This window comes from Nicotiana sylvestris, chromosome 5 (genome assembly GCF_000393655.2).
Source record: "Nicotiana sylvestris chromosome 5, ASM39365v2, whole genome shotgun sequence".
Lineage (NCBI taxonomy): Eukaryota > Viridiplantae > Streptophyta > Magnoliopsida > Solanales > Solanaceae > Nicotiana > Nicotiana sylvestris.
In genome coordinates, this window is record NC_091061.1 from 146,506,616 (window position 1) to 146,522,562 (window position 15,947).

Below are 15,947 nucleotides of genomic sequence, written 5' to 3' on the forward strand. Positions count from 1 at the left end.
TGTTGTTCAGTGTTGCAGAGGAATGATCTTCACGTTCGCGAGCAGGCCCTCGCGTTCGCGAAGGGCTAACTGGTGAGGCTAAGATTTTAGCATTCGCGTTCGCGAGGAAGGCTCCGCGTTCGCGAAGGGCTGGGGTCGTTGTGCATCGCGTTCGCGAGGGAGGCTCCGCATTCGTGTAGAGGAAGTTGGGCAGCTGGGTTTGAGGTTGATTTGTTCATCGCATTCGCGATAAGGGGAGCGCGTTCGCAAAGGTTGGGTTGAGGAACCATCGCTTTTGCGAGGGACTGGACGCGTTCGCATAAGAGGAAATTTGGTCAAAGTTAGATTGTGCTTCGCGAACGCGAGGCGTTGACCGCGTTCGCGAAGAAGGAATTGAGGCCTAGGCAGAATGTTTAAATAGTCATCTTGTCCACGATTTTGGGGTTAACTTCCACCATTTTTGAGCAATTTTGGAGCTTATTGAAGAGGACTAAAGAGGGATTCAAGGGGAAACACTGGGAGGTAAGATTTATGGACTTAATACTCGATTCTAACGTGAATTCTACCTAATTAATCATATAAATTAAGCCTAATATTGAAGAACTAGGGCTTGTAATTGGAGACCAAGAATTTGGGATTTGAGGGGTCATTTGTGGTTGGATTTTGATACTTTCGGTATGAATGAACTGGGGGAGTGACAAGGAGTCCATTGATGTAATTTTTATCGAAATCCGAGATGTGGGCTCACGGGTCGGGTATGGCCAATTTCGGGATTTGTGTTGTAATTTGATTTCTTTCGAGTGGGCTTTATTCCCTTAGCATACTTTGATGGTTTACACTGATTTTGGTTAGATTTGGAGCATCTGGAGGCCGATTCGAGGGGCAAAGGCATCGCGAGATAGAGATTTGGACTAGGTAGAGGTGAGTAATGATTGTAAATGTTGTCCTGAGGGTATGAAAGCCCGGATTGCACATCGTTGTGCTATATTGAGGTGACGCACACACTAGATAACGAGCGTGGGGTTGTGCACTGTTGGAGATTGCGACTTAGTCCATCCCGAATGATTGTTTTACCGCGTATTTGATTGAAAACTATTTGTTATCATCTTGTTTTGGGATGAATACCATATTTGGGCCTCGTGCCAACTATTTGAACACTTAGGGGATTTTTACTGATATTTCCTCACTGTTTTGACTTTATACTTGAACTCAGTCCTGCTATACTCTACTATTTTCATAACTCAGTCATGTTTACCCTGCTTTAACACTTAAATGATATTTTGGGCTGAGCACCATGTTTTACTGTTGCCCGAGCGGCTTGTGAGATTTTGACTGAGTAAGGCCGAGGACCTATGTTATGAGGAAACACTGATTATGATTATGAGGCCGAGGGCATGAGATTTGTACGCCACGAGGTGGCTTGTTGATATGAGGCCGAGAGTCCAGTGATTATGCCACAAGATGGCTTGATGTTGCGCTTGGGCCGCAAGGGGCCCCTTCAGGAGCGCGGGTACCCATTGTGACATGAGATATAGCCTGAGGGGCTGGTATTGTTCCATGTGTTGCCCGATGGGCTGATTCTATGGTATTGTGCCCGATGGGAGGTTTTTTATGTGTTTATCTTTCCTAGTTGCCTGTCACTTACTTGCTTAATTGTTAAAAAGGCATTTTTAAGAAGTTTAAACTGAGCTAAAGTGACTTCACATATTTTTTTGTTGCTTCATTGTTTTACTGGATTTCACTGCTTCTTTATAGCCTCTTGATGTGCCTTTACGTGGTTTCTTATTACGTAGTCTGCATTTATTATTATTACTCACTGAGTTGAAGTACTCACTTTACTCCCTACACCCCGTGTGCAGATTCAGGCGCATCAGGTCCTGCTTGCGAGGGTTGAGAGCTATCTAGCAGATTTCAGAGATTCACTAGGTAGATGCCCGACGATTCGCAACCTAGTGCTTTTCCCTCTATCTTATTTCCTTCTATTTTAGTTATGTAATAGTGGAGTAGACTCTTTTAGACTTGTAATATTATTATAGATGCTCATGATTGGTGACACCCCGATGTTGAGCTATGTCTTTTTCCACAAATTGTATTATGTACCTTATTTTGGGATTTATGATTATGATTAAGACTTAGTTTTATTACTTAATTGCTTAAAAATGAAGTGGGAACATGTCAGTTGGCCTTATCTTCACGAGAGGCGCCATCACGACCGGGTTCGGGTTTAGGGTCGTGACACTAACATAGTTCATACTAGCTAGTAAGCACAAGGAAAGAACGGACAACACGTAGAATGTCTACACAGGGATAGGATCAATGAAAACCAACAACTCAGAACACAATGATAATAATAGGGGATCTCCCAGGATACCGTCTCATAGTCCTAAACGTAAATATGTAGGGGGATTTACTGGAATACCATTCCGTAGTCCCAAAGTAAATATGTAGAACAGGGAGGCTAGCGGGATACCACCCCGTAGTCCCAAATGTAAATGTACATGGGGATTTACCGGAATACCGGTCCGTAGTCCTAATGTAAATATGCAGAACAGGGGGATCTACGGGGATACCGTCCCGTAGTCCCAAAGTAAATATGCAGCACAACCAACAGAATTAATAGTTACAGCACGACAGAACCTCGTAAATCACCACAACAAGTACAACAGCAAAAATGTCAATGATACAAAGTACGATGAGCAAATCAACTCAAGAACTTTAAATCACAAAGAAACGGTAGAACCAGTTCACAAGGAATAACCATAGTAAAGAATGTTAGGCATAAAGGGAACAATTCAACAAGGGAGAACTAACATGTAGCAAGATCCCACAATATACAAGTCAACAATAAGGAAGCCAACACGAGTCAAATAGTTCCAAATAAAGGCAATTCAACAAAGATATAGGTTATCTAAACTGAAATTAAGGCTAAAAAATTATAGGATGAGACAATAATAATTTCAATTGAAGATAAGCAGTTATGAAAAGATAGCATGACGATCAAAGATGCAAAATCTTCAGTTAAGTCAAATAAGAGTCAAATAGGCAATAAGAGTGAATCCTAAAGCAATTAATTCTAACTAAAGCATGTAGAACTGAAACCAGCAAATTGGAACTCAAACGTATCACGAACAACTTCATACACGGTGAGTATAAGGACCTAAGAACCCTAAAGGCCAACTTTCCACAAATAAGTTTGAGCACGCACTCGTCACCTCGCGTACACGGACTACAATCAATATAGAAGACTCAATTCCTAAGGGGAAGTCCCCCACACAAGGTTAGGCAAGATACATACCTCAAAGAAGACAAGTCGATACTCTAAAATGAACTTTTCGGATGCAAAGACCTCCGAATGGTTCAAATCTAACAAAAATAACTTCAAAGCACAAATAAAACTCGTACAAAACTATTCTGGATAATAAAGTCTCAATCTTTAACAAAATCTAAAAATTGGTCCAAAAGTCGACCCCCGGGCCCACACGCCGGAACCCGACAAATATTACAAAACTGAATACTCATTCCGATACGAGTTCAACCATATAAAAATTATCAAATTCCGATGCCATTTGGTCCCTCAAATCATGATTTTTTATTTTAGAAATTTTCATCAAAAACCAACATTTTCCTCAACCCAAAACACAATTTAAATGATAAAAACAAAGATAAAATCATGGAATGTATTAAATTCTAGTTGAAGAACACTTATCCTATCGTTTTTGTAACGATCCGGCCGGTTGTTTTAAGAACTTATGCCCCAATCCCCTATTAACTCCTTTTCCCATGTTTATTTATGCTATTTTGATTTGTTGGGATGTTCAGTTTTGAGTTTCGGAGAGTTTTGGGACACTTAGTCCCTAAATGAGAGTTTAAGTTCTAGAAATTGGACTGTAGTCGGAGCAGTATGAAGACGGCCTCGGAATCAAATTCCGTCGGTTCCGTTAACTTCGTTGAGTGGGCTTAGGGGTGTGATCGGATTGTATTTTGGAGGTCCGTAGCTAATATAGGCTTGAAATGCTGAAAGTAGAATTTTTGATGTTTCCGGTTTGATAGCGAGATTTTGATCCGAGGGTCGGAATGGAATTTCAGAAGTTGGAGTAGCTCCGTAGGGTTGAATGTGATGTGTGTGCAAAATTTCAGGCCATTCGGACGAGACTTGATAGAATTTTTGATCGAAAGCGTAATTTGGAAGTTTTGTAAATCCTTAAGCTTGGATTGAAGAGTGATTTTTGGTTTTAGAGTTGTTTGATGTGATTCGAGGGATGGAATAAGTTCGTTTGAGGGGCCTCGGGTGAGTTTCGGGTGCTTAACATAAGTGGAATCAGACTTAGGAAGAATTTGGAATTGTTGAACCTGTCATAACCGCACCTAAGAGTGTAGACCGTAGGTACGGCGCCGCAAAACTGGCTATGTGGCCGCAGGAGCGAGATTTGGCCCAAGCTCCAGGATTCGCAGGTGCGGCTGGGTTTTCGCAAATGCGGTGCCGCAGATGCGGTCAAGCGATCGCAGATGCAGACCTATCCCATTAAGTGACTTTTTGCACCTGCGATTCATTCTTCCGCAGGTGCGCTCCCTTTACCACAGATGCGATAATCACTGGGCAGAAATATGAAATTTTGAGGGTTTGGTTCAAAACTTTGAAAAATCAAATTGGAGCACGGGAGACGGTGTTGGGAGGAAATTGAAGAGGAAATCATTGGGTAATAATTCCTTAACCCTTTCTAGTTATATTCCATCAATCTATAGTTAGTTTCATCATTTAATTTCGGATTGGAGATGAAAATTGGGGAAAAGTTGGAAGAAAGTTTTTAGACGTAGAATTCGAATTTTGATTGGGGATTTGACCTTAGATTTGGATAATTTTGGTATGCATGAACTTGTGAGAGTATGAGGATTCTGAAAATATAAATTATACCGTTCCGAGACGTGGGCCCGAGGGGCGTTTTATTCATTTTTACCTAGTTTCGCGTATTATCTTAGAATTTAATTGTAGAATCAGTTACTTGAAGTGTTATTTACATTACGCAATTAAATTGAATAGATTTGGGCCATTTGGAGTCGAGTACTCGTGGCAAGAATGTAGTTTCGAGTTGATTTTGAGCCGGTTCGAGGAAAGTGGCTTGTCTAACCTTGTGTGGTGGACCTTCCCATTAGGATTTGGTATTACTGTTAATTAAAATGCCTTGTACGTGAGGTGACGAGTGCGTACTTGTGTTAATTGTTGAAAATCCAATTTTCATTAATTTATTACTAGTATGTTTCTTTTCCTCATTATATTACTTGCACTTAAAGCCTGTTATTTTCTTAGGAAGGCATGTCTAAGTGATTTAATTGCCTTAATTGCTCAAACTACTTTACCTGAATTCTGTGCAGCATGCTAGGCTAGAATTGCCTATTTGCCTTAATATGAAATTGACGTTTGCTAAATATTTTCCTGATGCTGCTGTGTATTTTTATTTGGGACTATGAATGTGGGATTCTGGTAGCTTCCCCTTATCTGTTTATTTGGGACTATGGATGTGGAATTCCGGTAGATCCCCCTGTACAGTTATATGGAACTACGAGACTGCACTCGGTAGATTCCCCCAGCATTGGGTATTTACATTTGGGATTACGGGACGGGATTCCGGTAGATCCCAGTGCACTATGAGTTAGACTATGAGACGGTTTCCCGGGAGATCCATTGGATATGTATAAATGGGACTACAGGATGGTATCCTGGGAGATTCCCAGTTGTTATTTTTGGTACTGAGCTGTATTTCTTTCTGTGTTTACTTTGCCTGTATCGTAGTTGTTGTTATCCTTCATATCCTGTGTTATTTTTACTGTTGTATTTACTTACATTATTTATTTCACACTGTTAAACCTTATAACTTATTTAACCTCAGTAGGGCCCTGACCTTCCTCGCCACTACCCGACCGAGGTTAGGCTTGGAACTTACTAACTACCGATGTGGTGTACTCATGCCCCTTCTACGCATATTTTTCATGTGCAGATCCAGGTACATTGACTCAGTCCTATCACCCTTGAGACGAGGCGACTGTTCTAGAGACTTCAAGATATCTGCCACGTCTGCAGGCCGAGGAGTCCCTTTCTACTCTCCCTATTGTATTAGCCCTTCTGTATTTTTTCCTTGTTAGATATTCTGGAGTTAGACACTAGTAGACATTCCAAGGCTTATGGATTTATGGGTTTTCCGGGTTTTGGGAAAATGTATCGGTTTTAAGAGTTAATATTGTGTATGTCAAGGCGGTACTTTTAAACGCTGTTTTATTTCTCTATTTCTGTTTTAAATTATTTTCTTCTGCAAATTTAGTTTATCTTTCACATTTTAGACTTACCGAGTCATAGAGACTAGGTGTCGTTATGATGGTTCACGGAGGGCGAACCGGGGTCGTGACAAGTTGGTATCAGAGCTCTAGGTTCATAAGAGTCATGAATCACAAGCAAGTTTATTAGAGTCTCTCTGATCGGTTCGGAGATGTCTGTACTTATCAACGAGAGGCTATGTAACTGTTAGGACAATGTCCACTTCATTTGATTTCCTGGTCGTATGAGATTTGATGTCACAATTCTAAATTTCTGTCTTCTATTCTCTTACAGATGGTGAGGACACGCGCTACCCGAGATGATCAGGCACCCGCACCCCCTACTACAACTGTCAGAAGCTGGGGTCGGGGTAAAGGCCGAGGACGCGCACGTGGTGCAGCTAGAGCACCTGCGCGAGCTGCTATCGAGGTACCACCAGCAGTTCCAACTGGAGTCCAGGCACCCAATACGCCTACTGCTACTATTACTCAAGCACTTCAGGAGACTCTGGCATAGTTTATGAGCATGCACACCACTTTGGGCAAAGGCAGGGTTGCTTTCCCTTGCTGCGGCTACATCTTAGGCTGGGGGTGGAGCACAGACTCCTGCCGCCTTCAATCCTGAGTAGAAAGTGCATGTTGAGAAGGTCCTTGAGATTATTCTTGTACAGCCTGCAGTCTAAGACTAGCCCAAGGACAGGGCAGCGGTTTTCGAGGATGAGCAGTTCAGGCTTGAGAGGCTCAAAAAGTACAAGCCTCCTGTATTCAGTGGTTTAGCATCGGATGATGCTCTAGGATTTCTAGATGAGTGTTACCATATTCTTCGTACCATGGGTATATTAGGATCGAGCGGGGTTTCCTTCACTACTTTCCAGCTTCGAGGAGCCGCCTATGAGTGGTGGTGCACCTATGAGTTAGATAGTCCGGATGAGGCTGCTTCACTGACTTGGGCTCAGTTTTCAGATTTGTTCCTGAGAGAGTATGTTCCCCAGAGCCTTAGGGACGCATGGCGCGCAGAGTTTGAGCATTTGCGCCAGGGTACTATGACTGTCTTAGAGTATGCTGTCTGTAACACTAGTTTGGCTAGACATGCACCAGCCTTGGTTTCTACTGTTCGTGAGAGGGTTTGCCAGTTTATTAAGGGTCTTATTCCCAACATCAGTTCTAGCATGGCTTGTGAGTTAGATATGGATATTTCTTATCAGCAGGTGGTGAGCATTACTAGGAGGATTGAGGGTATGCATGCTAGGGAAAGAGAGGGGAGGGACCCTAAGAGTTCTCGAGAGTCGGGCCCTAGCTGTAGAGGTCGTCATGGTAGGGGTTATATGAGTCGCCCTTTTTATTCAGCTCTTCCAGCAGCCAGTGGTATTCCAGCTCCTCCTAGGCCTCAGAAGCCTTATTATCCACCGACGATTTCTAGCGCGCCTCTTGCGCGGGGTGCTTTGAGAGGTCAGTCCAACAGACCTAGCATGAGCCAGTCACAACCTCCACCTCCTCCCAAATCTTGTTTTGAGTGTGGTGACATACGCCATATGGTGAGGGATTTCCCCAGACTTGGGAGGAGTGCACCTTCGCATACTTCTCAGCCACAGCGTGTCCCATAGAGTTCTCAAGCTATGATTACCACTCTAGTTGCTACCCCACCTGCTCAGCCAGCTAGAGGTGGAGGTCGGGGAGGTAGAGGTCACCTTAGAGGGGGAGGCCAGGCCAGATACTATGCCCTTCCTACCCGTACCGAGGATGTTGCCTCTGATTCTGTCATTACAGGTATTATACTTTTTGTCACAGAGATGCATCGGTTCTATTCGATCCAGGCTCCACTTACTCTTATGTGTCTTCTTATTTTGCTCCATATTTGTGTGTACCTAGGGATTCTTTGAGTTCCCCTGTTTATGTTTCTACTCCTGTGGGAGATTCTCTTGTTGTGGACTGCATTTATCGGTCGTGTTTGGTTGGTCTTAGTGGTTTTGAGACCAGAGCCAATTTATTTTTGCTCAGCATGGTAGATTTTGATATTATCTTGGGCATGGACTGGTTGTCGCCCCATTATGTTATTCTTGATTGTCACGCCAAAACCGTGACGCTGGCTATGCCAGGTGTACTGCGCATTGAGTGGAGGGGTACTTTAAATCAAACTCCTATTAGAGTTATTTCTTTTCTTAAAGCTCAGCGTATGGATAGGAAGGGGTGTGACACGTATCTAGCTTATGTAAGAGATGTCAGTATTGATACCCCTTCAGTTGATTCAGTCCCAATAGTGCGGGATTTTCCCGATGTGTTTCCAGCTGATCTTCCGGGCATGTCACCTGATAGAGATGTTGATTTTGGCATCGATCTATTGCCAGGCACTCAGCCCATTTCTATTCCTCCATATTGTATGGCTCCTCCTGAGTTGAAAGGAGTTGAAAGATCAATTACAGGAATTGCTTAATAAAGGTTTTATTCGGCCCAGTGTATCACTTTGGGGTGCTCCTGTCTTGTTTGTGAAGAAAAAGGATGGTTCCATGCATATGTGTATTGATTATTGCTGGTTGAACAAGGTTACAGTGAAGAACCGTTATCATTTGCCTCGTATTGATGATCTGTTTGACCAGCTTCAGGGTGCACGGGTGTTTTCTAAGATTGACTTGCTCTCAGGTTACCATCAGTTGATGAATTGGGAGCCAGATATCTCGAAGACTACTTTCAGGACTCGGTATGGTCATTACGAGTTCCTTGTTATGTCATTTAGGCTGACCAATGCCATAACAGCCTTTATAAATTTGATGCAAGTGTGTTCTGGCCATATCTTAACTCCTTCGTCATTGTCTTTATTGATGATATTTTGGTGTATTCCCGGAGTCGAGAAGATCATGAGCAGCACCAGAGGACAGTGCTCCAGACCTTGAGAGAAAAGAAGTTATATGCTAAGTTTTCAAATTGTGAGTTTTGGTTGGATTCTGTGGCATTCTTATGCCACGTGGTGTCAAGTGAGGGTATTCAGGTGGATCCAAAGAAAGTAGAGGTCGTGCAGAGTTGGCCCAGACTATCCTCAGCTACAAAGATCTGCAATTTTCTCGGCTTGGCGGGTTACTACCGTCGCTTTGTGGATGTGTATTCATCGATTGCAGCCCCTATGACCAGACCGACCCAAAAGGGTGCTCATTCCAGTAGATGGAAGAGTGTGAGGCAAGCGTTCAAAAGCTCAAGACAGCTTTGACTATAGCCCCAGTTTTGATATTGCCTACAGGTTCGGGGTCTTATATGGTCTATTGTAATGCCTCGAGGATTGGCCTTGGAGCGGTGTTTATGTAGGGCGGTAGGGTGATTGTGTATGCATCCAGACTGTTGAAGGTGCATGATAAGAACTACCCTATCCACGATCTAGAGTTAACTGCCGTTGTTCATGCCTTGAAGATCTGGCGCCATTATTTGTACGGTGTGCCTTGTGAGATTTATATTGATCATTGGAGCTTGCAGCACCTGTTCAAGCAAACGGATCTTAATTTGTGCTAGAGGAGGTGGTTGGAGTTGTTGAAGGACTATGATATCACTAGTTTGTATCACCCGGGCAAGGCCAATGTGGTGGCCGATGCCTTGAGTCGCTGGGCAGAGAGCTTGGGGAGTTTGGCTTATTTACCAGCATCGGAAAGACCTATGGTGATGGATGCTCGGGCCTTAGCCAGCCAATTTGTGAGACTGGATCTTTCAAAGCCAAGTAGTGTTCTAGCTTGCGTGGTTTCTCGGTCTTCCTTATGAGATCGTATCAGGGAGCATCAGTATCATGACGCTTATTTGCTTGTCCTCAAGGACAAGGTTCAACACGGTGATGCCAGAGATGTGACTATTGGTGATGACGGGGTATTGAGGATGCAGGGTCGGGTTTGTGTAACTAATGTTGATGGGCTTCGAGAGTTGATTCTAGAGGAGGCCTACAGTTCGCGGTATTCCATCCATTCGGGTGCCGCGAAGATGTATCAGGATTTGAGGCAGCACTATTGGTGGAGGCGGACGAAGAAAGATATAATTGGGTTTGAAGCTCGGTGCCTCAATTCTCAGCAGGTGAAGTATGAGCACCAGAGACCGGGAGGGTTGCTTCAGCAGATAGAGATTCCGGAGTGGAAGTGGGAGCGGATCACCATGGACTTTGTAGTTGGGCTCCCACGGACTTTGAGAAAATTTGATGTTATTTGGGTGATTGTGGATTGACTGACCAAGTCCGTGCACTTCATTCCTACATGTACTACCTATTCTTCGGAGCTTCTAGCGGAGATTTATATCTGGGAGATTGTTCGTCTACATGGTATTCCAGTTTTCATCATTTCAGATAGAGGTACTCAGTTCACATCACGGTTTTGGAGGGCCGTTCAGCATGAGTTGGGTACTCGGGTGGAGTTGAGTACACATTTCACCCTCAGATGGACAAGCAGTCCAAGCGCACTATTTAGATTCTTTCAGGATATGCACCGTGCATGTGTGATTGAGTTTAGAGGGTCTCGGGATCAGTTCTTTCCATTAGCGGAGTTTGCCTACAACAACAGCTATCAGTCCAGCATTTAGATGGCACTGTATGAGGCTTTATATGGTAAGTGGTATAGATCCCCAGTGGGTTGGTTCGAGTCGGGCGAGGCTAGATTGTTAGGTACAGACTTGGTTCAGGATGCTTTGGAGAAGGTCAAGGTAATTCAGGATAGACTCCGTACAGCCCAGTCCTGACAGAAGAGATACCCGAACTGGAAGGTTCGTGATGTTTCCTATATGGTTGGAGAGCGGGTTCTGCTTCGGGTTTCGCCTATGAATGGTGTTATGAGATTTGAGAAGAAAGGAAAGTTGAGTCCGAGGTTTATTGGTCCTTTTGAGATATTGTGGCATGTTGGGGAGGTTGCTTATCAGCTTTCCCTACCTCTCAGTTTGGCAGAAGTTCATCCGGTATTTCATGTTTTGATGCTCTGGAGGTATCACAGTGATCCGTCGCACGTGTTAGATTTCAGTTCAGTCCAGTTGGACAATGATCTATCCTATGTTGAGGGGCTAACGGTAATATTGGACAGGTAGGTTAGAATGCTGAGGTCAAAGAACATTGCATCAGTAAAGGTTTAGTGGCGGGGTCAGCCGGTCGAGGAGGTGACCTGGAAGACCGAGCAGGATATGCGCAGCCGTTACCCTTATCTTTTCACTACTTCAGGTATGTCTCTATGCTCGTTCGAGGATGAACAAATGTTTAAGTGTGGGAGGATGTAACGACCCGGCCGGTCGTTTTAAGAATTTACGCCCTAATCCCCTATTAACTGCTTTCCCCGTATTTATTTCTACTATTTTAATTTTCCGGGATGTTCGGTTTTGAGTTTCGGAGAATTTTGGGACACTTAGTCCCTAAATGAGAGTTTAAGTTCTAGAAATTGGACCGCAGTCGGAGCAGTGTGAAGACAGCCTCAGAATGGAATTCTGTCAGTTCTGTTAGCTCCGTTGTGTGATTTCGGGCTTAGGGGCGTGATTAGATTGTGTTTTGGAGGTCCCTAGCTAATTTAGGCTTGAAATGCCGAAAGTTGAATTTTTGAAGTTACCAGTTTGATAGCAAGATTTTGATCCGAGGGTCAGAAGGGAATTCCGAAAGTTTGAGTAGCTCCGTAGGGTTGAATATGACGTGTTTGAAAAATTTCAGGTCATTCGGACGAGGTTTGATAGACTTTTTGATCGAAAGCATAATTTGGAACTTTTGGAAACCCTTAGACTTGGATTGAAGAGTGATTTGTGGTTTTAGCGTTGTTTGATGTTATTTGAGGGTTGTAATAAGTTTGTTTGATGTTTTAAGACTGGTTGGTATATTTGGTTGACATCCCGGGGGCCTCGGGTGAGTTTCGGGTGCTTAACAGAAGTGGAATTGGATTTAGGAAGAATTTGGAATTGCTGAACCTGTCATAACCGCACCTGCGAGTGTGGACCACAGGTGCGGCGCCGCAGAAGCGACTATGTGGCCGCAGGAGCGAGCCCAAGCTCCAGGATCCGCTGGTGCGGCTGGGTTTTCCCAAATGTGGTGCCGCAGATGTGGCAAAGTGACTGCAGATGTGGACCTAGCCCGTTAAATGACTTTTCGCACCTGCGATGCATTCTTCCGCAGGTGCGGGACCGCACGTGCGCTCCCTTTACCACAGATGCGGTAATCGCTGGGCAAAAATATAAAATTTCGTGGGTTTTGTTCAAAACTTGGAAAAATCAATTTGGAGCTCGAGAGAGGGCGATTTTGGGAGGAAATTAAAGAGGAAATCATTGGGTAACAATTCTTTAATCTTTTCTAGTTATATTCCATCAATCTATAATTAGTTTCATCATTTAATTTCGGATTGGAGATGAAAATTGGGAAAAAGTTGGAAGAAAGCTCGTAGACCTAGAATTTGAATTTTGATTGGGGATTTGACCGTAGATTTTGGATAATTTAGGTATGCATGAACTTGTGAGAGTATGAGGATTCTGAAAATATAAATTTTACCTGATTCCGAGATTTGGGCCCGAGGGACGTTTTGGTCATTTTTACCAAATTTCGTGTATTAGCTTAGAATTTAATTGTAGAATCAGTTACTTAAAGTGTTATTTACATTATGCAACTGAATTGAATAGATTTGGGCCATTTGGAGTCGAGTATTTGTGGCAAGAACGTGGTTTCGAGTTGATTTTGAGCCGGTTCGAGATAAATGGCTTGCCTAACCTTGTGTGGGGGACCTTCCCCTTAGGATTTGGTATTACTGTTAATTAAAATACATTGTACGTAAGGTGACGAGTGCGTACTTATGCTAATTGTTGAAATTCCGGTTTTCATTAAGTAATTACTAGTATGTTTCTTTTCCTTTTTATATTACTTGCATTTAAAGCCTGTTGTTAGCTTATGAATGCATGTCTAAGTGATTTAATTGCCTTAATTTCTCAAACTTGTTTACCTGAATTATGTGCAGCATGCTAGGCTAGAATTACTTATTTGCCTTAATATTAAATTGACATTTGCTGAATATTTTCCTGATGCTACTGTGTATTTTTATTTGGGACTACGAATGTGGGATTCTGGTAGCTTTCCCTTGTCTGTGTATTTGGGACTACGGATGTGGGATTTCGGTAGAACCCCCTACACAGTTATATGGAACTACGAGACTGCACCCGATGGATTCCTCCAGTATTGGGTATTTATATTTGGGACTACGGAACGGGATTCTGGTAGATCCCCGCGCATTATGAGTTGGACTACGGGACGGTATCCCGGAAGATCCATTGGATATGTATAAATGGGACTACAGGACGGTATATTGGGAGATCCCCAGTTGTCTTTTTGGTACTGAGCTGTATTTCTTACTATGTTTACTTTTCCTGTGTAATAGTTATTGTTGCACTTCATATACTATATTATTTTTACTGTTGTACTTACTTACACCGTTTATTTCACACTGTTAAACCTTATAACTTATTTAACCTCAGTAGGGCCCTGACCTTCCTCGCCACTACTTGATCGAGGTTAGGCTTTGCACTTACTGAGTACCGATGTGGTGTACTCATGCCCTTTCTGCGCATGTTTTTCATGTGCAGATCTAGGTACCTTGACTCAATCCTATCACCCTTGAGGTGAGGCGACTGTTCTAGAGACTTCGAGGTATATCTGCCGCGTCCGCAGACCGAGGAGTCCCTTTATACTCTCCCTATTGTATTTATTAGCCCTTCTGTATTTTTTTTCTTGTTAGATATTCTGGAGTTAGACACTGGTAGACATTCCACGGCTTGTGGATTCATGGGTTTCCGGGTTTTGGAAAAATGTATCGGTTTTAAGAGTTAATATTGTATATGTCACACCTCCTTTTTCCATACCCGCAGGGGTACAAGGGAGTTTTTTCCAATTAAAGGACAATCGAAACGGGAGTTGTTTATTTATTTCAGAGTCGCCACTTGGGAGATTTAGGGTGTCCCAAGTCACCAATTTTAATCCCGAATCGAGGAAAAGAATGACTCTATATTACAGTCTGCGTACCAGAAATCCGGATAAGGAATTCTGTTAACCCGGGAGAAGGTGTTAGGCATTCCCGAGTTCCGTGGTTCTAGCACGGTCGCTCAACTGTTATATTCAGCTTGATTATCTGATTTTATACAAACATGAACTTATGTGCAAATTTTAACTTCTAACCACTTTTGTCGTTATTATTATTTTACAAGAATTGCAACGTCGTGAAAACATATCTCGAACCACGTTACATCAATGCACCCGTGGTTATCGATATATCTCGACTCGATTGAGATTTGGATTTGGGTCACATAAATGTGCACCCGAATTAGGAAAATAAATTGTTAAAGGCGCGCCTAAAGCAACTAGCGTCTTGTTATTTTGGGGAAGGTCGTAAAAATCCGTTAAACGGCACATCCCGAATTCTAAACACTTTAATATATACATACATTTAGAGGGCCCCGCAGCTTTGTACATTTTTGTTTGTCGAGGCTCGTCTCATTCTTACTTTTAAAAAGGAATTTGCGACATCATGGACATGCATCTCGAACCATGTCACAATCAATGTACCCGTGATTAGAAACACATCTCGAATCCGTCGAGATTTGGATCTGGGTCACATAAATGCGCACCCGAATTTAAGAAGGTAAAATTATTAAATACGCACTTAAAGAGGCTATCGCGTTATTACTCCGGGAGGGTCGTGAGATTTGCTAAACGACCCGTCTTGGAAATTGAATGCTTCGATATATACATTTAACGTGGGCCCGGCAGCTTGTGCATTTTTATTTATCGAGGCTCATCTCGTCCTTATTTTAAAAGGATATCCTATAGCAACTACGTTTCTCGTCGCGTTTGTCTCTACTAATTGAAAACAAAGATAGTCCTAGATAATTACATGCTTGCAGGTTATTTACAGCAGGATTCAAAATGCTTTTATAGAAATAGAAAAACATGACTACGCACAAGGACAGCTGATCGAACATCACGAGCCCAAATCCGGCTCATGCGGGATGGGCCAGACCTGGGCCACTGTGGGTTCGATGCAGGCCTGCTTGGTCTGTTTCGACCTGGGCTCGGCCCCTGTGAGGTTGAGGCCGTGAACTTGTTCTTTGTTCTACAGACGTGGTTTAATAGTTATGAAGGGACCGTTTATTAAAGGGAAAACAGTTAACTAATGATGAATAGTTTTTGTGCACTACTGGACATGCTAATCACAGACACAATTAATTTCTAAGCTACAACCTATTACATGGTCGAAAATTTTTATCCAACAGCCTACACACACAATTGGATGTCAAATTACCCTACATTTACAGTCGCTATGTGCTAAAACTAACTCAATATCTGAACAAAATACAAGCTATCATACATCCCAGATCATTCAGAGTACAGGCTATACATAAAATAAATGATCTTCCACCCTTTTCTTTGTATTCATACTCAACTTCAGATTACATTGACAGTATTAGTGGTATAGAGGAACAAAAGAAGAAGGAATATGATCAGCTGAGTAGTATACAGCAAATAACTGCAACAACAGATTCACAGCAACAACACAACAACAACAACCAGCCAACAATGATGAAGCTCACGAGTAGTCGAGCAACAAATAAACAATCCCAGAAAAATAGAGTAGGAAACAACAGCCCAGAATGTTGAATGTAACAGCAATCCAGTGATCCCAATAACCCCAAAAGCTCAACAA